Source organism: Notolepis coatsorum (genome assembly GCF_963971535.1).
Source record: "Notolepis coatsorum genome assembly, chromosome: 2".
Lineage (NCBI taxonomy): Eukaryota > Metazoa > Chordata > Actinopteri > Aulopiformes > Paralepididae > Notolepis > Notolepis coatsorum.
The window spans coordinates 7,351,711-7,377,775 of record NC_140166.1 but is presented as its reverse complement, the minus strand read 5'-3'; the positions used below and the strand labels follow the sequence as shown (position 1 = coordinate 7,377,775).

Genomic DNA, 26,065 nt, shown 5'->3' with positions numbered 1-26,065 from the left:
GTATTTATTTTTATTTATTTGATAATATAATATAATAAGAAATAAAATAAGAAATAACAATTCAGTACAGTGTGTTAATTTGTTACATTTAGTTTCACTAAGGAAAGTAATGTTTTAAGTCAAGCCTGATGTTGCCTTGCACAAAATAATTATCCCAGTCTCTTCCACACAGTGAGGCATACAGTTTATTAATTGAACAATGGGTCGGATCGGTACTCGGTATCGGCCGATACCCAAAGCCCAGGTATCGGTATCGGGACTGAAAAAGTTGGATTGGTGCATCCCTACTATTTAACTGTCCCTCAGGCTAACTAGTAATAAATAGGCTAAGCTAACTAGCGTTAGCCGTTAGCTTAGCTTAGCGTTAACCATGGAAAACGCTCAAAGCGGACTCCACGACACCAGTTCCATTCGTGAGAAAAGGGGGTGGGTTATATTGACAAGGCTTGACAACAGAGGTTCAAATATAACTTCATATTTATTGGTTATTTGTTTCTTTATATCAGGCATTCAGTTTCCATCACTGTGTGTTAAACTCTTCCTGTGTTGACGTTCAAGCATGACATCATCGCCTACGGCAAGCTTACACGCTCAAAACGCAAACCGTAAACAGAACCCGGACACACAGCCTCTACTAATAACATGGAGTATTGAACCGTTTTTAACAGCTGGGCATTGGGTGGGACATTCTGATTTAAGAACTTTCTAAATAAAATAGAAAGTCCCAAAATAGTTAATTTATCTGACTGCTTGTATTAATTGATAAAAAAAAAGTAGCCATGTGCAGTAATATAGTTATATAAAAGAATAATAAAGCAATGTCGATTCTGTTCTTAATACATTATTTTTTTTTGCTAAATAAAAAAGAACCGATAAGAGTATCGATAAAGTACCGAATCGTTAAGCAGTATCGATAAGAGTAGTAGTATCGATAAAATCCTAACGATACCCATCCCTAGATGTGATTGTTTTGTACTCAAATTATTCCACATTTCCCAGAACTGGTTTTGATTAAGGGAATTTTTTATTTTTGTAATTCAGTGTTTTGTATGATTAATTTTTTTGAATTGCATGATATCTGATCATTCCCTGGTTAATTATGTTTAAAATAATTCTTTTTTGCATTTTTAAAGCTTTATTGGTCACGCAGGACCGACAGAGGAGAGGGCGAACGGGAGGAGATGTGGGGAAGACATGCGACAAATATCGACGGGAGATGGGATCGAACCCGGGACGGCCGCGTAGGTGCGCGAGGCACTATGGTATGTGCCACGAGGGCGCACCTGGTTAATTATGTTTGATACTTTTCTTTTGTATTTTATTTTTTTATTATTTTTTAAACAAACACATAAACAAACATGACAACACACGATAAGATATACAAGCATTAATTGTCAGAGCACATCCAATGAGATCACATTTTAGTTAATTGTCTTATATAAGATATACCCCTAATACCTGTTATCCAAAAACCTACACACATATGCTCCAGCTCGAACCCCCCCCCTCCCGGACCCCACCTTGGGAAGTACCTCCACTATCCCTCGCACCTAACCAGACACTACCATTATAAGCTAGCTTTTATTCTCTCCATCACTTTTAACCACATTGACATTTTGGATTAATTGAGACCCAGAATTCTTGCTGTAGATATTTCTTGATAAATCACATCGAGATATGTAAGAAACCAAACTTTCCGGCAAATTTTTCCGGTTGAAACCAGCGTGATGCGATCAGCTTTTTAGCTACTGTGATACCCGATAAAACCAATCTCTTTATCTGTGGATTCACTGCAAACTCAAAAACATCATTCAATAGTAATACCGAGGGGTGTACAGGTATATTCCAAGATACGAGTTTTGATAATTGTTGGGTCACATCTTTCCAGAATGCCTTAACTGGTGGGCAGTCCCAATACATGTGCATAAATGACCCTTCGTCCCCATTTGTACATTGGGAGCATTTGGAGTCTTGTTTAAGCCCCATTCTGCACAGTCTTATAGGAGTCAAGTATGTCCTGTGAATATAGTTAAGATTGATTTGTTGATGATCCGGGTTCATTGATGTAAGTCGGACATTTGCCCAGGCTCCTTGCCAATCAAAGTCATTTTCCAGGTCTGGTATATCCCTCCTCCAGACAGAGTCTAGTTGGAGGGTTTCATACGAGGACGTTAGTAATTGATGATAAAATTCTGAAACAAAACCTCTCGATGTCTCTCTTTCGTAGAAGAATTTGTGGTATCTGTGGTGTTCAATTGGTATGTCTAATGGAACACTGTGAGACTTCAAACATAGCTGTAACTGTTTGTAAAAAAGCCATGTGGACTTGGTAAGATTAAATTTTTTGCGTATTTCTTTATCACTACAAAAACCCTGTTTGTTAAAAACATCCCCTAATGAGTGTATGCCTTGCTCTTCCCATATAGGGAATCTTATAGGTCGTTTTTCAATTAAGAGTGCATTGTTATTGAATAAGGGAGTATGATTGTGCCATTTATGTGGGTTAGGATTTTTTTTTTGTGATTCACGCCATATCCGGATCGCATGAGTAATTATGGGGCCAAATTTCCATTCACAGTGCTTGATTGGTAGTTTAGTGTATGCTATGTCCTTCAGTCTATGTGGGGCTACTATGTTTTCTTCAAATTTTCTCCAGGATACTAATGCTTGGGGGTCAAACCATGTTGTCAATGGTCTTAATGTGTACGCCTTAAAATATTGGAAAAAATCTGGAAATGCCATGCCATCTGCTTTATTTCTCTGTGCGGTGGATCTTTTTATACGTGGTGGTTTGTTATTCCAAATAAATGTGTATGTGGAGGAGTGTAATCTTTTCCAGTAACCCTCTGGAGGGGGTAACGGTAGCATTGAACTGAAGAAGTTGATTCTAGGTAGTACATCCATCTTAACTATTGATATCCGTGCTTGTACTGTGTTTTTAAGTTTTGCCCATCTATCAAGGTCGTCTTTGATTTTGTTTTGGATTTTTGTGTAATTGTGCTTCACCGTTTGTCTTATGGTGGGGAATATTTCCACTCCCAAGCATCTAAAATGTTTTACCATCGGTATCTCTCCTGGGAGGGTTATATCTTTTTTTGCAGGGGTGTTAAGTGGAAGGAAAGCCGACTTCGGCCAATTTATCTTAAATCCCGATAAATCACCAAAGTCCTCAATCAACTTGAGCAGATGAGGCAATGTGGTGTTGGGGTTTTGCATGAACAATATTACGTCGTCCGCATATAAACGAATTTTTTGTTGTGTGCCCTTGATTACGATTGGTTCTATGGATTGGGATTGTCTTATATATTGTGCTAAAGGCTCTAATGATAGATTGAATAGTCCGGGACTAAGAGGGCAACCCTGTCTGGCAGAGCGTGATACCGGAAAGATTTTGGAGATGATTGTGCCTGTTGTAATCATGGCCGATGGGTCTTTGTATAATACTTTAATCATATCAATGAATCCTTTTCCTAACCCCATCCTTTCTAATACTGCCCATAGATACGACCATTCCAGCCTGTCAAAGGCTTTCATAGCATCCAGGGACAGCATCGCCTTAGGTATGGTGTCATCATTGTCGGCATCTAGTACGTGCAGTATTCGTCTTATGTTATCAGTGATCAGGCGGCCTCTTATGAAGCCAGTTTGGTCCGGGTGAACTAAAGACATCATATGCTTTTGTAATCTGATGGCTAATACCTTAGAGTACAGTTTGATATCGGTTCCGAGGAGGCTTAAAGGTCTATAACTACCACACTCGTTGGGGTCTTTGTCTTTTTTAAGGAGGACTGTTATGAGTGCAATATTGTCATTCTTATGGAAGTTCCCCTCCTTGACTGAGTATAAGATCATATTTAGTAATAAGGGTCCAATTATGTCCCAACAAGAAAGGTACATTTCTGATGGGATACCGTCTCTTCCAGGGGCCTTACCACTTTGCATTGCGGTTATGGCTTTCTTGAGTTCCTCTAGTGTGATCGGTGTTTCTAACTGTTTAGCGTCATCCTCTGAAAGTTTAGGGAGAATAATTTGATTAAGATATGTGTCCATTTTGTTTTGATCGAAGGTCGTTTCTGATTTATATAAGTCTGAGTAGAATTCTTTGAATGTATCGTTTATTTTTATAGGGTCTGTTTCAAGTACTTGTTGTGCTCTAATGGTAGTTATATCTGCAAATTTTGCATTCATTCTTAATCGCACTAATAGGTGACTAATAGGTGACTAGGTTTGGAACCATGGGAGTACTGCTGTTGTCTTGTGCTGCGTATTTGTATTTCCGATTGTTGTCTGTATATGGCATTGATCTCTATTTTTAGTATGTTAACTTGATTCTCTAGTCGAGTTGAGTTGTTGTATTTTAGAGAATTAAATAACGTTGAGTAAAGTGTTTCCAGCTCAGCCAGTTTTGTGCATTGATTCTTGCGCATTTTGGAGGAAAAGCTATCCGTGAAATCTTTGATCATTCCCTTTAAGATAAGATAAGATAAGATAAGATATTCCTTTATTGATCCCCTTGGGGAAATTCAGGCATCATAGCAGCATGGGGGGGAGGGGAGGGAGGGGTACAGGTAGTAAAACAACACAGTATACAGGTAGTAAAAGACAACACAGGCAGTGTAAACAATTTGATCAATATGGTCAATATAATTTACTATCTGACTTTACCGACATCCATAATATTCTGGGGTCTTGCACCGAGTTTGCATTCTCCCGTTGGAATACTATAAGAGCTTCTTTGAGTTGTGTAATGAATTCCTTGTTATTAAGCAGCATCGAGTTAAATCGCCATCTTGGGGCTCGGGAGGATAGTATACCAAATGAACCTTTAAGGAGTAAATAACAGTGATCTGATAGTGCGTTGGGTATCATTTCCACTTCATAATTATCAAATATTCTCTGTGATGCAAAGACATAATCTATTCTGGATAATGTATTATGTCTCGCAGATCGACAAGAGTACTTTCGGGTCGTGGGATTAAGTAATCGCCATAAGTCATTTACACCTGTAATCTTCGACCAATCCTTTAATGCCTTAGATGAATTCTTTTGTTCGCTGGAAAAGGCGAGGTAAGATTTGTCCATCCTTGGGTTCCAGATGGCATTAAAATCCGCACCTATTATAAATGAGTAATTGGGAATGTCTAACATTGCATTGGTTAGTGTAGTGAAGAAATCCTCTTTGTACAAATTTGGGGCGTATACCGCTACCAACGCTATTTTCCTGTTCTTATGTACAATCTTAGCTAGTTATCCGACCTTCTACATCAGACCATACTCCCTTTAGTACAATATTCAACTTACGTTTAACGACTATGGTTACACCCCGAGTTCTCGTACCAATAGAAGAGTGACTAATATTATGTGTTGTCCGCTAATTTATCTATGTCTTTCTCTAGAATGTGCGGTTTGCTTAGCAGAGCAATGTCCACATGTTCTTTTTTCATCAGTGTGAGCACGCTTTTGCGTTTGAGTTGGTTATTTATTCCCCCGGTGTTCCATATCATTATATTCAAACTAGCCATAATCTATACATGTTGTAGTGTAATTTTTGGTAATGCTTCTGGAGTGCGAGGCAATAATAGATATACATCCCACTAGTGAGGTCCCGTTGAGAGCCGAGCTTAAAAACATACATATATACAAATAAAAATCCCCTTCCCTTCCCTCCCACCGAGAGTCGTACAGGATTGTGTTCCATGAACACAACCTTTGCGTATGACTCCCTCCCTTGCACCACCGGATATCCCAGAATGATCCAATTATCCTTAACATTCCTATGTATACCATAGGATCTAACACTCTAAATTCTACCATAAGTAGAATGTCGACTGTGGCTTGGCCACTTTCCCGTAAAATAAAAATTTAAATAAGATAAAACTAAAAATAAAGACCAAAAATAAGCTTCAATTATCATGCCCTAATCACTTACATTTTATATGAACTTGTGTAATTTATAGTAACCCATGAATAATATGGAGGCATTGAACTGAAGAGAGAGCCTCAATAAATCAGAGAAAACGGATGAAAAAAAAATAAGTAAAAGGAAGAGAACATTAACTTAGATCTTAAAAAGCAGTTTTTAAATACGTATATGCAGCATCTCCCCTGGCCAGGGGTGGGCGATGATCCGTTGTGTAGAATGTTATTTCAGCCGGCCGCTGCTATGATGGTTCTGCGGTTCTGCAGCTAGATGCTGTTGATTATTCCCCCGAAGGGCTTCTGGTAGAATGTCTGGCCACGTATTGCTGTTATTCCAGAATGTTCCCTATATCAAAGAATGCTTTAGATGTTCTAGATTATTCAAATGTCGTTTATACAGTGATCGAATGTTCCAGTATGTTCTGGAGTGTTCCAATTTTGAATCCAATATGTCCGCAATAATAGAATCCCGACGGGGAAAGCATTCAATAACTCTGAGCTCGTAGGTATCTCTGTCCCAAATCCTCGGTTCATTAAAGATTATACTATATGGTGTCCATGCATAACAGAGATTAAAAGGCCATTTATACACTATCCTGCGTGTTGTGCAGACATGTATTTGGCTGCATCTTCAGGCGAGTTGAGGAAAACCCTTGCTCCTTTTTTATCGACAATGCGAAGTATTGCAGGGTATGTTAATAGGGGTCTATATTTCTCCAGATAGAGTTGAGACATCACCGTCTTGAACTTGGCACGCAGGTCCACTACATCACGACAATAATCTTCAAAGCAGTGTTTCAAGTTTCTTTAATAGTTGTCATACAGAAGTACAGAATACTTTCATACAAAATGCTTCTTACTGTTACGCTCCAGAGACTGTGCTAGACAAGATAGTATCAAATAACATAGTATAGCATGTAATTTAGAAGTAGAAAATGAGGTCACAGTGTTCAGTATAGACATATGTACAATGTTCGATGCAGAATAGACGTAACTGAGTTACCATATAATATACAATACTATGCAGTGTACTAATGTACAGTACTATATAGTGCAAAGCAGAAATGGGATGAGGTACAATTTAGGTACAATTTACGGTAAGGTGTACGAGTTGTAGTGCAGTGTATTGGTATATCCATGTATTTCAGATTGCCTTTCATCCTGCGAGTTTCACGAATAATCATTTATTTTATTCTGACTTGGCGCAGGATAACCAATATCACTCTGGGCTTAGCGTTATTGTCACTGGATCGGGTCCCCAATCTGTAGCACTGTTCCACCTCTGGTACTTTAGGAAGGATCTCTGTTCCCAAGATTTTCTGTAATTCTGTGGCAAACTCTTCAGGGTTTGCACATCTCACTGACTCGTCCAGACCGACTATACGAATATTCAGCTTGCGTTTTTGATATTCCATCTCGAATATTTTGGCTTTCTGTTCTTCATTGATTCGCTTAAGCTCCATCGTTATATCGCTGAGCTCCGTGTTGAGTTATTTGTAGTTTCCCTTCATCTCAGCAGTTAGGTTAACGTTGATATCATCTACTTCTTTGTAGATTCGAACTAAATTTTTTTTTGGTGGACTTCCATACCTGCTTCCAGAGCCTCGGTGCGTTTAATATGTGCGTCGGCGTCCGCTCTCAGCTCTTCTATTTTGCCTTCAATAGATTCTTTAATAGCATCTACTTTTTGGGTTATTGTCTTCTCCATTTCCTCCATTCTCCGGATGATATATTCGGTGTCCGCGGAGGTATTTGAAGGGGTTGAACTTGAAGCGGCCACTGTCAAGTCTATATTTTCTGCTGTATGCCGCACGAATCCTGCTTCCTTAGGCGGGACCTCTGCGACTGATTTTGGTCTCGTTGTGTCTTTCCTTGTGTTTGGCATCTCGATTCTTTTGGTCAATATAGTTAGTTAATAATCTCAGTTGATATATGCGTCAAGTTTTAAACGCATTAATGGTTTATAAATATGTTTTTAAAACGAAAAAAAAATAACGGGTGAGCAGCTGTGTCACATGCGACTTACTCCATTCTAACGCTAAACCGGAAGTCCTTTTCTAAGTTCTTTTCAGATTATTATTATTCAGATATCAAACCATTTTCTTTTTGGGGGGGGGGCATTGTTTTACCCACAATATATTCATATTTTACCTAACAACAACAACAACAACAACAACAACAACAACAACAACAACAACAACAACAACAACAACAACAACAACAACAACAATAATAGTAATGGAATTGGTATGGAATAAGAGGGGAATCATATAAAATCTAAACAAGAATGGAGAAAAATCTTTCAGAATCAGAAATTGTTTTAGAAAGCTCAATAAAAGCTTTTGACTGAAATGTGAAACGAATAAACAAATAAATATATTGAAATAATTGTAATAGAAATGTAAGTAATAAATAATATATATACACACCACACCCTGCCACCAGTAAATATACTATAATAAACACAAGATAAATATGAATTAAAATAAAGATGAATAAAATAACAAAAGAAAAAGAGAGAAGAACTGGGCAAAAACAATTTGAAATGATGTCTCAAAAAAAAAGTCAAGATTATATATTAAAATAAATAAATGCTTACATGAATACAAAATAAAATACAAAACAGAAAGTTAGCAGTAAAGAAGTAAATAAAACTAAACTAAAATTTTGATTTAGAAAATGCACTGAAATGTAATAACATAAAACAGAAGAATGTTATGATGAAAATCAAAGCAACTCGAACTGGAATGGGCAAATGCTTCCTCCAAGCAAAACTAAATAGACCATTATAATGAAGTGTAAGTGTGTAAGTGCATGTGTGTGTGTGTGTGTGTGTGTGTGTGTGTGTGTGTGTCTCTTTATCTCTCTCAAACTGGCTCTGTACATATATGTAGCTGAAAGCCATGCTTTAAGACACACTTGTGAAACAACACAGATGCAGATTGAGGTTAGCATGGTGGTAAATGTCAGGCTTAATGAAACAAACATTAAACAGATGGTCCTGGTTACAGCAGGATAACCACATTATGTGCTCTGGGAGTGTGTTGTGATGTTTACTACTGTACATCCATACATCAATAGAGATTGTTGCCTCATTTTGTAATAACTACAATGCCCCTGTTTTTCACGATAATACATTATAATATTTAAAGCTGAAAATAGGTGTTTGAGGGCTGTATTTAATGTATTTAGTAGTGATGCACGATATATCGGCCGCCGATATAATATCGGCCGATATGGCCGTTTTTTTACACATCGGTATCGGTCCGATATCAAGATAGGGCCGATATTAATTTTTTTTTTTTTTTTTTTTTTTTTATCTTTTTTTCTTTTTCTTTTTACATGTTTTGGCATTAAATAGTTTCAAAATATCAGTAATTTCTGAAAATAAGTTACAAAAGTAAAGAAATTATGCGTTTTGGAAAATAGCTCTTTATTTGATTATCATAAAAAAGTGTTTTCTATACAGAGATATCGACATCGGTAAATATCGGTATCGGCCAGAACAGCAATATTAATATCGGTTATCGGTATCGGCCACAATTTTCACATCGGTGCATCACTAGTATTTAGCATACAATGGGAACATGTGGCTTACTGGTCAGGCTAGGAGAGAGTATGTTGAGAGCAGAATAAATGCATTGTAGGTTTTGGTCTTTTCGTAGGCTATATGTTGACAATAAAAAAAAATATATATATTACACTGAACTTATCCTTTATTTGAAAAATAAAAGACACGTTTGCAACATATACAGGGGTATATACACACATGTGCACACATAGACACATACACACACACACACACTAATTGAAGTATCATATGCCCCTGTGACCAGCATTGGATCGAACTGTTAAATTATTCACATGTAATGTGTGTGTGTGTGTGTGTGTGTGTGTGTGTGTGTGTGTGTGTGTGTGTGTGTGTGTGTGTGTGTGTGTGTGTGTCAGCATTGTTTGCAAAACAAAGACACTGAAGCCACCAGAAACAGTATTACAGGAAACCCATAGTAAGAACTATCTGTCTGCACCATCTGAAGACCCCACTCCACTATGACCACAGACAATACCAACACCACGAGACATAAACATCTCTACGTTTCTCTGCCTCTTTCTTGGTTCTTTAAATGTGGAGCAAATTCATTAAAGCCCCAGGCTTTTAGAAGTAGAATTTGTTCCGAAATCTTCAAACCGCTTATCTTTGCCAAAAAAAGAAATTTTCACTACAACCAATGAGGAGCAAGACATTGATATGGCGAGCCAATGAGAAACCAGGCCAATCGTCTGTGAATTTGGATTGGTTGAGGTTGTAGCTATGCTGTGGATAGGAGTGGGAATTAGCACATGTGTGAAGGAGGGGGGGGGGGGGGGGGGGGTCACTCACACTGGTGTTCTAATCTAAACGAGACGAGGAGATAGTCTGGGCAAAATATATCCCACAAAACCCTGACATGAAAAGAGCCACAAGAATGAGAGACAGAAAGAAAGAAAGAAAATAAATCAAGAGAGGAAGAAAAAAAACCAAGAGAAAAAGAAAGAAAATAATACTTAATTGAACACAATGAAAAGAGACAATGAGAGGAGAGATGGAGGGAGAGAGGGAGACAGTAAATATCCATGTATAAAGTACACAACTATAATACAAAGTATAGTGTGTGTGTGTGTGTGTGTGTGTGTGTGTGTGTGTGTGTGTGTGTGTGTGTGTGTGTGTGTGTGTGTGTGTGTGTGTGTAGACAAACAGAGCACATATACAGTATGAACACTGTGAACACATAAAAACAGGATATAACAGGACACACACATGTACATACATGTTTCATTTATTACAATTTATTGTTTTTATTATGTTTTATTGTTGCCAAATGTAATCTCAGCATAATTAAAGATGGGAATTTGGCCTTCATCACAAATGGGCTACTGAGAATTAAATAAAAACTGCATGAATGAATGGATTTATTAATTAAATAATGGATAAATACATAACATTAATAAATCAATGAACAAATAAATTAATGGATGAATAAATGAACAAATAAATGAATAATGAATGAATGAATGAAAACATAAAATCTGAAAACAATACGTTATCTGTGGTTCATCTCTGTGTTGGAATGGATCAGTGTAAGTTATTTCCCTTCCCAGAGAACATACTATCACCTTCTTATAGGAACACAAAGTGCTCTTACTCGGCTCATAGGAACAGAGTCTCATAGGAACACAAAGTGATCTTACTCTGCTCATAGGAACAGACGTCGTATAGGAACACAAAGTCCTCTTACTCTGCTCATAGGAACAGAAAGTGCTCTTACTCTGCTCATAGGAACAGAGACTTATAGGAACACAAAGTGCTCTTACTCTGCTCATAGGAACAGAGTCTTATAGGAACACAAAGTGATCTTACTCTGCTCATAGGAACAGACGTCGTATAGGAACACAAAGTGCTCTTACTCTGCTCATAGGAACAGAAAGTGCTCTTACTCTGCTCATAGGAACAGAGACTTATAGGAACACAAAGTGCTCTTACTCTGCTCATAGGAACAGAGTCTTATAGGAACACAAAGTGCTCTTACTCTGCTCATAGGAACAGAGTCTTATAGGAACACAAAGTGCTCTTACTCTGCTCATAGGAACAGAGACTTATAGGAACACAAAGTGCTCTTACTCTGCTCATAGGAACAGAGTCTTATAGGAACACAAAGTGCTCTTACTCTGCTCATAGGAACAGAGTATCATAGGAACACAAAGTGCTCTTACTCTGCTTGTTACGTACCTGGGTACGTGGGTTGGTCATTACCATTATTACTGTATTTATGACACCTTCTGAACATCAGGTTAGTATATTTAATGTGTTATGTTTTGTAGATGATGTGTGTGTGTGTGTAAACATGAGAGCTAATGCTGTCTCTTCTCTCCCTGTCAGGTGCTGCCCATCCCTACTGAAGAGTGCTGATTGCTAATGAATGACAGCTGATTGGCAATTAGCTCAAGAGGGATGGGTAGCCAAATACCTGACAGCACACACACGTCTCGGCGCCTTATTGTGTCACTTGCCGGTGATCACGGTGTTGGAGGTTGCCTGTGGTTGCCACTGTGGTGGAACTATGCTCTATTTTTCCCTGTTGTATTATATTGGCCTTGTCTCCATAATTATATGGGACTGTGTGTTCCTTCTGTTCACACTGCTACCTGGTAGGTGTCTCTGCTAGCGTTGCTACCAGGTAGCATATAGATATATATATATATAGATTGGCCTCTGTGTAAATTGACACATTCATGGGGGAGCACATCTATATGATTGGCCTTATCATTTGATTCCTACTGTTGCTGTTTGTCTGTATGTGTACCGTGTTTGTCCTCCCCTTACCTTTTTCCCTTTGTGTGATCTGGGTTGAAATCCCCACTGACAACATCCCTTTTCCCTTTGGGAAAAGGCAGTGGGTTGGAAGCCCCACTGTAATAAACTTAATTTACCATTTGAAAACGTCTTTGTTTACTATCTGCCTACCCGGGACTGTTTGAGAAGCATTTTTCTACTGAGGGGGTTGTTTTTTGCTCATGTAACACCTGCCCAGATTACTATCTTGTATGGTCAATAGACCTCTGTACATGACACTGCTCATAGGAACAGAGTATCATAGGAACACAAAGTGCTCTTACTCTGCTCATAGGAACAGAGTATCATAGGAACACAAAGTGCTCTTACTCTGCTCATAGGAACAGAGTATCATAGGAACACAAAGTGCTCTTACTCTGCTCATAGGAACAGAGTATCATAGGAACACAAAGTGCTCTTACTCTGCTCATAGGAACAGAGTATCATAGGAACACAAAGTGCTCTTACTCTGCTCATAGGAACAGAGTCTTATAGGAACACAAAGTGCTCTTACTCTGCTCATAGGAACAGAGTATCATAGGAACACAAAGTGCTCTTACTCTGCTCATAGGAACAGAGTATCATAGGAACACAAAGTGCTCTTACTCGGCTCATAGGAACAGAGACTTATAGGAACACAAAGTGCTCTTACTCTGCTCATAGGAACAGAGACTTATAGGAACACAAAGTGCTCTTACTCTGCTCATAGGAACAGAGTATCATAGGAACACAAAGTGCTCTTACTCGGCTCATAGGAACAGAGACTTATAGGAACACAAAGTGCTCTTACTCGGCTCATAGGAACAGAGTCTCATAGCAGGGCTGTACAGTGCGACATATATATCGCACGTGCTACAGCAACAGCGGTATGTGCGATGAATGGATTTACTTCAGTAGCACTGGTGCGATAGGCATTCGGTTCATATTGATACTCTTATTTTGAAAATCCTTTCACAGGTCTCATTTCCGCCTAAGCGCAGCTCCAGTCATAATATCTGGGCTCCGGCAGCTAGCAACGGTCAGGTTCATATGATACTCTTATTTTGAAAAAACCCATAGCAACTCCGCAATGTCATATCCGCCCCAGACCGTGCTTCTGCCTTCTGCTCTCAGCCGAGCGGCTATTTTGCGATCCGAAATAAGTCTGTGGTGTTTTTTTTTCTCACAACGGGTCAAATGCATCTAACGCGCTTTGCATCGTCGCCATTCCTTTATGCCCACATCGCCCGAAATGAACGTACATTAGCATAAGCTAACAAGCTAATCCTGATCAGAGGCAGAGCCATAGAGAACAGCTGAGTAGACAGTGTGGACTGGGGAAAGGGTGTGTGTGTGTCGAGAGGAGTGGAAGTTTGAAGACGGACTAGCCTACAATATGATGCGGGGGTGGTGAGTTGAAACAGTGTGAATGAATGAGAACTTTATTTAACAGATTGCAGAATGGGTACAATACAGTACGGCTCAATACACACAATTGTTAAGGGGATGCAGACCAGAGAAAGACTTCCGTCTTGTTTACATCGGGGTCCCCCATTGTGTGTGTGTGTGTCCCCCAACCGACCCCACTTCTATGTTTCAATCAATTATTTGCATTTAAAACTATTAACGCTGACTCATTCCTTCAGTCCACTAAAAATTATGCTAATATTCATTATGTTGTTTATGATATTAATTGAAAATAGCATATGAGAGTATTATAGTAATAATAACACATGGCGATATACTAAAAAGCCATTTATAATTTTTGGCTGGTAAAAAATCTGCCTTTTTTAAATCTACCAGCCAAATGGCTGGTAAGTCAAAAAGTTAAGTTTGTTCCCTGACTGCAACTAAATAACAAATATAACACGTTTTATACTTGTGCTACAAGATTTTGGCCAGTGTTACAAAACTATCAACCTCTGTAGCACCAGTGCTATGTGCAAAAAAAGTTAATGTACAGCCCTATAGGAACACAAAGTGTTCTTACTCTGCTCATAGGAACAGAGTCTTATAGGAACACAAAGTGCTCTTACTCATAGGAACAGAGTCTTACCAGAGTCTCACCATCCGAGGGGAGGAGGTGGAGGTGGTGGACTCATATAAGTTCCTTGAGGTACACCTGAACAATAAACTGGACTGGTCGGATAACACAGAGGCCCTCTACAGGAAGGGACAGAGCAGGCTGTTCTTCCTGAGGAGACGCAGGTCCTTCAACGTGTGCAATAGACTGCTGCAGTCATTTTACCAGTCTGTAGTGACCAGCGTCCTCTTCTATGCTGTGGCATGCTGGGGAGGCTACATCAACTCAATGGACACCAACAAGCTCAACAAGCTGGTGAGGAAGGCTAGCTCCGTGGTGGGAGTCGAGCTATCTAGACTAGAGGTGATGGCAGAGAGGGGGATGAGAAGGAACCTGGCTGCCATCCTGGAGAACCCCTCCCACCCTCTCTACGACGAGCTAGTCAAGATGAGAAGCTCGTTCAGCCACAGACGCATACCCCCCCCGACACTCAACTAACCGCCTCGGACAGTCCTTCATACCAGCGGCCATCAGGCTCCACAACAGTGGGCAGCGACTAGCGGCCTCCAGGCTCCACAACAGGGGGCAGCGACTGCTGCCAGACATTGACCTAGAACTAATAGGAACCCAAGGAGGACAATAACACTACCTTAGGCATACTGCACCTTATGTGGATACTGTGATACTGTGAATAATGTATATTTCAGTTAGTTAGATAGTAAATTATAACACTACCTTATGCATACTGCACCTTATGTGACACTGTGACATCGTTAGATAGTATATTATATTTGTTTACACTGTTTGTGTTGTTTTTACTACCTGTACCCCCCCCCCCCCCTTCCCCCATGCTGCTATGATGCCTGAATTTCCCCAAAGGAATCAATAAAGGAATATCTTATCTTATCTTATCTTATAGGAACACAAAGTGCTCTTACTCTGCTCATAGGAACGGAGTCTTATAGGAACACAAAGTGCTCTTACTCTGCTCATAGGAACAGAGTCTTATAGGAACACAAAGTGCTCTTACTCTGCTCATAGGAACAGAGACTTATAGGAACACAAAGTGCTCTTACTCTGCTCATAGGAACAGAGTCTTATAGGAACACAAAGTGCTCTTACTCTGCTCATAGGAACAGAGTCTTATAGGAACACAAAGTGCTCTTACTCGGCTCATAGGAACAGAGTCTTATAGGAACACAAAGTGCTCTTATTCTGCTCATAGGAACAGAGTCTTATAGGAACACAAAGTGCTCTTACTCGGCTCATAGGAACAGGAACTACCGAGTGGCTCGGGTCCCACCTGCCTAAATTAGAGGCATCTCTCTCCTCAACAGGAAATGAGAGCTGAGGTGAGAGGTCATGTACGAGACGCCACTTTAAATGAAAGGAAAAATAAACGGGCGTTTCAAAAGGTAAGCTTTTCTCCAGCCAAGAGCAGGTTGAAGTTCAATATTTTGGCAGGACGTTTTGACACGTTATTACGCCAGTAGATGACAGAGTCTCTCTCTGTGTGTGTGTGTGTGTGTGTGTGTGTGTGTGTGTGTGTGTGTGTGTGTGTGTGTGTGTGTGTGTGTGTGTGTGTGTGTGTGTGTGTGTGTGTGTGTGTGTGTGTGTGTGTGTGTGTGTGTGTGTGTGTGTTTGTACAGGCCCTTGTGTGTGTATTTAAATATAATTGTATGGCTGTCTGTGCTTGTGTGTGTGCGTGTGTGTGTGTGTGTGTGTGTGTGTGTGTGTGTGTGTGTGTGTGTGTGTGTGTGTGCGTGCGTGTGTGTGTGCGTGTGTGTGTGTGTGTGTGTGCGTGTGTGTGTGTGTGTGTGTGTGTCGTCAGAATACGAGAGTACTTGTAAAACCAACACCCATTACCACATCTATTTACCTTGCATCAACCATCAATACACCAACCAGGAAGTGGGCGGGAGTGGAACCCAGGGAGAGGAAATTATGTCACGTTCAGAATGCTGGCACTACACCTAGATCTATGATTTCATAGCTGACCACGTCAAACCCATCCATCTCACTAACAGGCTCCAAGGTGAGCGTTTTTCACCACGGAGGACAGAGTCACCATTGTTTTCTCATAAAGCCCAGTGTGTAATTTGGAAAGTATGATTGGATCTCCCATCACAGCGTTTAATTCATAACGACAACGGCTCACAGCAGGTGATCCCCGCTAACTACAGAAGGCAGAGGGGAAGCTCACTAGGAGTTATTGTTTCCAAGCGCTATAGGAGAGGTGCTGCTGGCAGCCACACAGAGTAGCAGCGGGTTTGAGCAGCGGGTTTGAACCCTGAGTCCACCGGGGGGGAAATGTGCCCCCGCAGCTAAAATAACTCTGGGGGGAAACGTGGCGCTGTGAGGCTTAAGAGGCGCTGCCGCCGCTAGCCACAGGACAGACGGGTAATAATAACATTTAGAAAGTTTAGAAAATATTTTAAAACTGTGTCACATCAGGTGATGGTGCTAAGCTTTAATCACGACGGAACTTAGAGTGTGAGCTCTCGACGCTATTCATAATTTGCTATTGTTGTTTGGAGAAATGGAGGCTACTGATCCAGGTACAGTCTCTGGGCTATTTGACTGATCCAGGTACAGTCTCTGGGCTATTTGACTGATCCAGGTACAGTCTCTGGGCTATCTGACTGATCCAGGTACAGTCTCTGGACTATTTGACTGATCCAGGTACAGTCTCTGGGCTACTTGACTGATCCAGGTACAGTATCTGGGCTATGTGACTGATCCAGGTACAGTCTCTGGGCTACTTGACTGATCCAGGTACAGTATCTGGGCTATGTGACTGATCCAGGTACAGTCTCTGGGCTATGTGACTGATCCAGGTACAGTCTCTGGGCTATGTGACTGATCCAGGTACAGTCTCTGGGCTATGTGACTGATCCTAATGCACTAATATCCAGTAGCTATAGAAACAGGCAGGTGTCCCAGGGGAGGACATGTTCTGTTTGTTGTGTGATTTGGCGAAAAATCTAAAACGAAATCCATTTCATGTCTCATTGTCCTTCATATGGTCGATTGATTTATTGGGGAATAAACAGAAAGTCACAGCAGTGCAGCCCGGATGAGATAACGAAACAAAGAGGTTCCACTTTGTTTTTAACCTGGTCCCAGATGGAACACACAAACAGACATCATAATGAGAAAATAAGAAATGTTCTGTCATCTGTTTCTACTCATTTATTTTGGTTAACAGGTTAGAGCAGCTACACAGTGACCATGTTAACAGGTTAGAGTAGCTACATAGTGACCATGTTAACAGGTTAGAGCAGCTACACAGTGACCATGTTAACAGGTTAGAGTAGCTACATAGTGACCATGTTAACAGGTTAGAGCAGCTACACAGAAGACTCTGGCAGGAGCACTCATTCAAGGGTACTACGACTATGCTTGCACCTCATGGTACCAAAGCACCTCAAAGGCGCTAAAAACAAGATTACAAACATCACAAAACAAACTGGTCAGACTTCTACTTGACCTTACCCCTAGAACCCACCTCACCCCTGCCCACTTTGACAACCTAGGATGGCTTAGAGTAGACGACAGAGTACAGCAACTTGCAATGGGCCTGGTCTACAAGATACACTATACGACTAAGGTACCCATGTACATATCAAAATACTTCCCAAAGGTCAGTGAATACCACGACCACAACACCAGAGGAAGCTCAACAAATCATGTTAAACCCAGATTCGGCTCAAACAAGGGACTAAACACGTTTCGCAATTATGCCACATCAATGTGGAACAGCCTACCCAAAGCTGTAAAGGAATGTGAATCCCTACCCACATTCAAAACCGCTCTTAAAGAGCACCTACGGGAGGCTGCAATTCGAAACTGGCCACCGTAAATGTCCAAACCCCCCCACCCCCTCCAAATAGACAGTCTCCTCCCCACCGCATGTATATATTCTCTCCCCACCGTACGTATATATTTCTCTCCCACCCACCCACCCCCTCCTAATGTACAGTATCCTCCCCACCGTATGTATATATTCTCTCCCCACCGTATGTATATTTCTCTCCCACCCACCCACCCCCTCCTAATGTACAGTCTCCTCCCCACCGTATGTATATTTCTCTCCTACCCACCCACCCCTCCTAATGTACAGTCCCCTCCCCATCATATGACTCTGTCAGGATCTATGGGTAACAGTACTGTATATTTGCATATCGTATATGTCACAAATGTAACAGTACCAAATACCTGTATGTCATGTATGTCCCTATGCCATACATGTCATGTATGTTGTGTATGTCATAAATGTCACTATGAATTGAAAATGGGGGACCCTGATGTAAACAAGACAAACGTCTTTCTCTGGTCTGCATCCCCTTAACAATTGTGTGTATTGAGCAATACTGTATTGTACCCATTCTGCAATCTGTTAAATAAAGTTTTCATTCATTCATTCACAGTGACCATGTTAACAGGTTAGAGCAGCTACACAGTGACCATGTTAACAGGTTAGAGCAGCTACACAGTGACCATGTTAACATGTTAGAGCAGCTACACAGCCACACAGTGACCATGTTAACACATTCAGTGTCATTCACGAGCATTCTCGTTTCTGGGCCTAAGTCGTTCAGTGCCATAAACGAAGATTCTCGTTTCTGGGTCGTTTTTCCTTTTTTTCGATTTTAATACCCTATTCAATGTCAGGGAGCTGTATGTTGCCTGTAAACGGCATACTGGGACTCCGAAGGTGCAGTATTGGCCGCACCCTACCAGGCGGCGGTATCGAGCACCCTTTGAAACCTTGTATGTCGATTATATGGGTCCGGCTCGGCTATTTTTCTCCGGGCAGGACGAGCGGTTATAACGCTCGGATTGAGAAGAATCAGATACTCCCGATCGGTGTTGTGGGATGGATTATGTTGGCGACACGATGGACATCAATACTTGGAATGGCGATCAGATAATTGGAATATTCTTTTCGGGGTACATCCTAGTCAAGGTAAGGGCTATATGATATTAATCAATCTTGCGTTGATCCAAGAATGTTTTCATTGCGATCCGAGTGTATTGTGTGTAACGATAGTCCACAATGATGGCGATCAAAGCATAAAAAAACATAATACCTATCATTATGCATTTGATTTTTTTATTGTAGCGTGTGTAGGGACAAAACGCCAATGGATTTAGTATAATACATGTTGCGGCTCATAACCAGCCTCCCAGGAATTAGCCCGGATCATTCCGAAATAACACTCATATTCACCACAATATAAAACGGGAACGTATGGATGGAAAAATTATTAATTTTTTGCATCTTGACCGGAAGAAACTCAGTGTCAAATGACCATAGTATTGTATCCATAGCTATGATATAGAATATAGTTATAGCTCTACAAACAAGGTGACGGACTCCATTAGTTTAATGCGTGTCACATTATTTTAGATTTTCGAATTTAATTTCAAATTTACATAAAAACACGAGATTCTAACGTGAACAGAGAAATTTGAGAAAAATATTGATTTATTTATTTTATTTATTATAATAATAATAATAACTTCAATAACCTTTTGTGGAGGATTCCGGTAAAAATGGTAAAACATGTATTCCAAATAATTACTGGTTATGGTTGATTTTAGTCTTGCAATTTTAATATCTCTCAGGAGTCGACCAACACACCGGCTTGACTAAGTGACGTCATTTGTTTGATGAGGTCTGGCTGAGAATTTCCTGAACGCTCATCGAAACGGCAGAGGCCTGAAACTACATAGTACTGTAGCTAGTTTTGATTTGGTGTTGATAGCCCAAGAAATAATTGAAACAGGATCATTTCAATTTTATGCTAAATAAGGTTTTACGCATGCGTAAATTGTACTCTATTTGTATTATTATCTTCATCGTTTTTGATCACACTAGTTGTCTGTCTTTTGGAGTTTTTGTTTGGAGTTGTTTTGCGCCGTTTCAGAGGAGGATTATGAGGCGAGGTAAGAAAATTATTGGTTATACATATAATTGTTTGTACATAGGCAACCTGAGGGCGCATTTTCATTGTTTCTAATGTTTCATGGAGCATGTTTACATTTGCTCAGCCTCATAGTAGAAAAACACATCTTCTAAAATCGTTTTTGTGTTTTGTGTTGTACAGTATGCAGTATACAGTATGTATGTACAGTATGAAAACAAACGGTCAGGTCATATACAGTAGGTGAGACTGTGCTGAAAAGAATGATACCAAGCATACCATGCTAAAGAAAAGTAGCCAGTCGTTTTTTTACACTGAAATTCGAATTCGAACTTGTCTACAATTCTGCAACGAATATCGAATTCGATTTTTTGTTAAAGTGACAGCCCTAATACAGACACACAAACACACTAATGACAGATAATAAAGTACATACAGACACACACACACTAATAACAGATAATACAGTACATACAGACACACAAACACACTAATGACAGATAATACAGTACATACAGACACACAAACACACTAATAACAGATAATACAGTACATACAGACACACAAACACACTAATGACAGATAATAAAGTACATACAGACACACAAACACACTAATGACAGATAATAAAGTACATACAGACACACACACTAATAACAGATAATAAAGTACATACAGACACACAAACACACTAATGACAGATAATACAGTACATACAGACACACAAACACACTAATGACAGATATAGTACATACAGACACACAAACACACTAATAACAGATAATATAGTACATACAGACACACAAACACACTAATGACAGATAATAAAGTACATACAGACACACAAACACACTAATGACAGATAATATAGTACATACAGACACACACACACTAATAACAGATAATACAGTACATACAGACACACAAACACACTAATGACAGATAATAAAGTACATACAGACACACAAACACACTAATGACAGATAATAAAGTACATACAGACACACAAACACACTAATAACAGATAATACAGTACATACAGACACACAAACACACTAATAACAGATAATACAGTACATACAGACACACAAACACACTAATAACAGATAATATAGTACATACACACACACAAACACACTAATGACAGATAATAAAGTACATACAGACACACAAACACACTAATGACAGATAATAAAGTACATACAGACACACAAACACACTAATGACAGATAATAAAGTACATACAGACACACACACACTAATAACAGATAATACAGTACATACAGACACACAAACACACTAATGACAGATAATACAGTACATACAGACACACAAACACACTAATGACAGATAATATAGTACATACAGACACACAAACACACTAATGACAGATAATAAAGTACATACAGACACACAAACACACTAATGACAGATAATAAAGTACATACAGACACACAAACACACTAATGACAGATAATAAAGTACATACAGACACACAAACACACTAATGACAGATAATAAAGTACATACAGACACACAAACACACTAATGACAGATAATAAAGTACATACAGACACACAAACACACTAATAACAGATAATACAGTACATACAGACACACAAACACACTAATGACAGATAATAAAGTACATACAGACACACAAACACACTAATAACAGATAATAAAGTACATACAGACACACAAACACACTAATGACAGATAATAAAGTACATACAGACACACAAACACACTAATGACAGATAATAAAGTACATACAGACACACAAACACACTAATGACAGATAATAAAGTACATACAGACACACAAACACACTAATGACAGATAATAAAGTACATACAGACACACAAACACACTAATGACAGATAATAAAGTACATACAGACACACAAACACACTAATAACAGATAATAAAGTACATACAGACACACAAACACACTAATGACAGATAATAAAGTACATACAGACACACAAACACACTAATGACAGATAATAAAGTACATACAGACACACAAACACACTAATGACAGATAATAAAGTACATACAGACACACAAACACACTAATGACAGATAATAAAGTACATACAGACACACAAACACACTAATAACAGATAATAAAGTACATACAGACACACAAACACACTAATGACAGATAATAAAGTACATACACACAAACACACTAATGACAGATAATAAAGTACATACACACAAACACACTAATGACAGATAATAAAGTACAGACACACAAACACACTAATGACAGATAATAAAGTACATACACACAAACACACTAATGACAGATAATAAAGTACATACAGACACACAAACACACTAATGACAGATAATACAGTACATACAGACAAACACACTAATCACAGATAATAAAGTACATACAGACAAACACACTAATGACAGATAATAAAGTACATACACACAAACACACTAATGACAGATAATAAAGTACATACAGACACACAAACACACTAATGACAGATAATATAGTACATACAGACACACAAACACACTAATGACAGATAATAAAGTACATACAGACACACAAACACACTAATGACATATAATATAGTACATACAGACAAACACACTAATCACAGATAATAAAGTACATACAGACACACAAACACACTAATGACATATAATATAGTACATACAGACAAACACACTAATCACAGATAATAAAGTACATACACACAAACACACTAATGACAGATAATAAAGTACATACAGACACACAAACACACTAATGACATATAATATAGTACATACAGACAAACACACTAATCACAGATAATAAAGTACATACAGACACACAAACACACTAATGACAGATAATAAAGTACATACAGACACACAAACACACTAATGACAGATAATAAAGTACCGTACTTTTCGGACTATAAGCCGCGGCTTTTTCCCCAATTTTTCGACCCTGCCGCTTATATAACGGTGCGGCTTATATGTGACTCGACGTGACCAAACCCAAAAATGTAAAAATCTAAATATTGCTTTTTTGACTGCATTGAAATGTTATTTATCTGTTCCCTTATTTGCTAAACTTAATACAACTTGTAAATTAGTTAATTCTTGTTATTTGTCCGACAGTATTGTGTCCCAATGGTATGGTAATTAAACATTAAAACACCTGCGGCTTATAGTCCAGTGCGGCTTATATATGTACACATCATTCAATTTAGCTGCTGCGGCTTATAGTCAGGTGCGGCTTATAGTGCGAAAAGTACGGTACATACAGACACACAAACACACTAATGACAGATAATAAAGTACATACAGACACACAAACACACTAATGACAGATAATAAAGTACATACAGACACACAAACACACTAATGACAGATAATAAAGTACATACAGACACACAAACACACTAATGACATATAATAAAGTACATACAGACACACAAACACACTAATGACAGATAATAAAGTACATACAGACACACACACACTAATAACAGATAATACAGTACATACAGACACACAAACACACTAATGACAGATAATACAGTGCATAGACACACAAACACACTGACAGATATAGTACATACAGACACACAAATAGACTAATAATGACAAATACAGTATATACATACCCCTTTTAGACCGGCCAGGCTCCGTGCTGGAGCCGGTTACCAAACGTAATCTTGCACCGGCTGGCGCGTTCAGACCGGGTTTAATTGGTTCAGAACGTGACAAATCGGTGCTCAGCTGGCACCGGAAAATAGTTGGTTTTTCCTTGCGAACCGTGACGTCAACAGTGGGCGTGTCATATTCTAGGCTGTCAAGACGAGTAAACGGGGGAAAGTAGCGAGTCGGCATTGCACTCAACAGGAAGCGATTTGCGACTGCTCTCAAAACAAGATTCGATTTAAATGTATTGTTATGATACAGCACAAGTACAATACACCATCCAACCAGAGTGGATAAAGAAATGCTCCAGAAATGTGCGAAGAAAGGCTTAGCGATCCTCAATGTGCGAGCGCACACACAAAAGCACACACGCACACACACGCACTTTGAAATGAATCATTCCAGCAAAGTAGGCTTCTATTATTCGAATTACTGTTTTAATGGGTATCACAGTAGTAAGTCCTACTGTAGAACATGACATATTAGCATGACATCTGATTTATTAATGCCAATACATTGTTTCCTGTCTAGCAGCAGCATGCAATTTTTGGCTACAAGCCATCCAAATGTTTTATTGTGATTCTGGACTATTTTAAATACTTTTTACAAAGCATACAAAGCTATTTTTATCATATTTTAAAGTCATATATAGAGAAGAGTTGCTGAAGTGTGGATGACTAACACCGAAAGAGATTTTTGATGGATTAACAATCCGGGCCTACTGTTCTACCACCGTCCAACCTACCTGACTGTCTTCTATCCATTGTCAAAATCCACATCCCAACTTCTACAGCGGGTAAGCATGTCCCCACGCAGCATGTCCCCTCGCAGCATGTCCCCTCGCAAGATCAACACAAGACAAAACATCTCTACTCAAGATGAGGACTAGGCCTAACAAAAATAATAGTTGGTTTCAGGTTGGTTGTCAGTTTGGCCATGGGTAGGTAGGGATTTTTTTTTTTTTTTTTTTTTTTATTCTTTCCCACGGCGACTATGGATAGGGAATTTCTTTATTTAATTAACCCTTTCACTGCCACACGACAGAAGGTTAGCCCTTTACTATCACACAACCGACGGCGATGCTCCATCATTAGCATCATTAGCTCCGCGGATGCGGAGCTAATGATGCTAATGATGGAGCATCGCCGTCGGTTGTGTGATAGTAAAGGGCTAACCTTCTGTATTGTCACAGTGAAAGGGTTAACCGGCTGTCGTGTGGCAGTGAAAGGGTTAAAATGTTCACAACAACATGGATGCATGTACTCTGCCAGCATGTTTAATATCCATAATACTAAATGTTTGACTAAGATTTCTATGAAACTTTATTCTAAAAAAAAAAAAAAAAAAAAAAAAAGGATATTTTTTTTTTTAATATATAATTTTTTTTTTAAACTCATAAAATATATTGGGTCGCACCTAAATCGGCAGGGTCGGTCGGCAACCTGAAACCAACCATTATTTTTGTTAGGCACTATGTCTATGGAAAATGTGAAAGAATTGATGGATCAACAGAAATTATTCTATGTTGAAATGCTTAACAGGCAAGAGTCAAACTTCATGTCCTTCACCAAGCTGATCATGGAATCTACAATTGATGGCATTATGAAAGAGGTACATGAGGTCAGGTCCAGCCTTCAGTTCTCTCAAGCCCAAATTGATGACTTGAGAGTGATGGAGAAGAAACTTGGCTCATTTGAATCACAGCTCCAGTCATTCCAGTCCCTGCCCACTCAGTGTATGACCCCGGAAAGCAAAGACATCATATCCAAAATGGACTATCTGGAAAATCAGAGTCGAAGAAACAATGTAATTATTGATGGTCTGACTCAGGAAAATGTGAATGAGTCCTGGTCAGATACTGAGCAGATGGTCAGAGAATTCCTAAAAAAACTAACTGAAAATTGATTCAAAGTCTATCGAAATCGAAAGAGCCCACCGCACTGGGAGTGTGAAACAGAACACTGATAAAGCAAGACCAATTGTTGTGAAACTCCTGAGGTTCAAGGATAAAGACCTCATACTTGCCAAGGCGAGAGCTCACCTCAAGAACACCTTCATTTATGTAAATGAGGACTTCTCTGACTTGTTAAGGAAGAAGAGAGCTGACCTCATTCCAGCAATGAAACAGGCAAGGGATGAAGGAAAGTATGCCGTCATTAA

At 39.2% G+C, this 26,065-nt stretch overlaps 1 protein-coding gene across 1 annotated transcript in view; it reads right to left on the bottom strand.

The window, feature by feature from the left end:
- fbxl17 (F-box and leucine-rich repeat protein 17) overlaps window positions 1–26,065 on the bottom strand; it is a 918,512-nt gene that overhangs the window by 577,977 nt on the left and 314,470 nt on the right. The window lies entirely within an intron of this gene.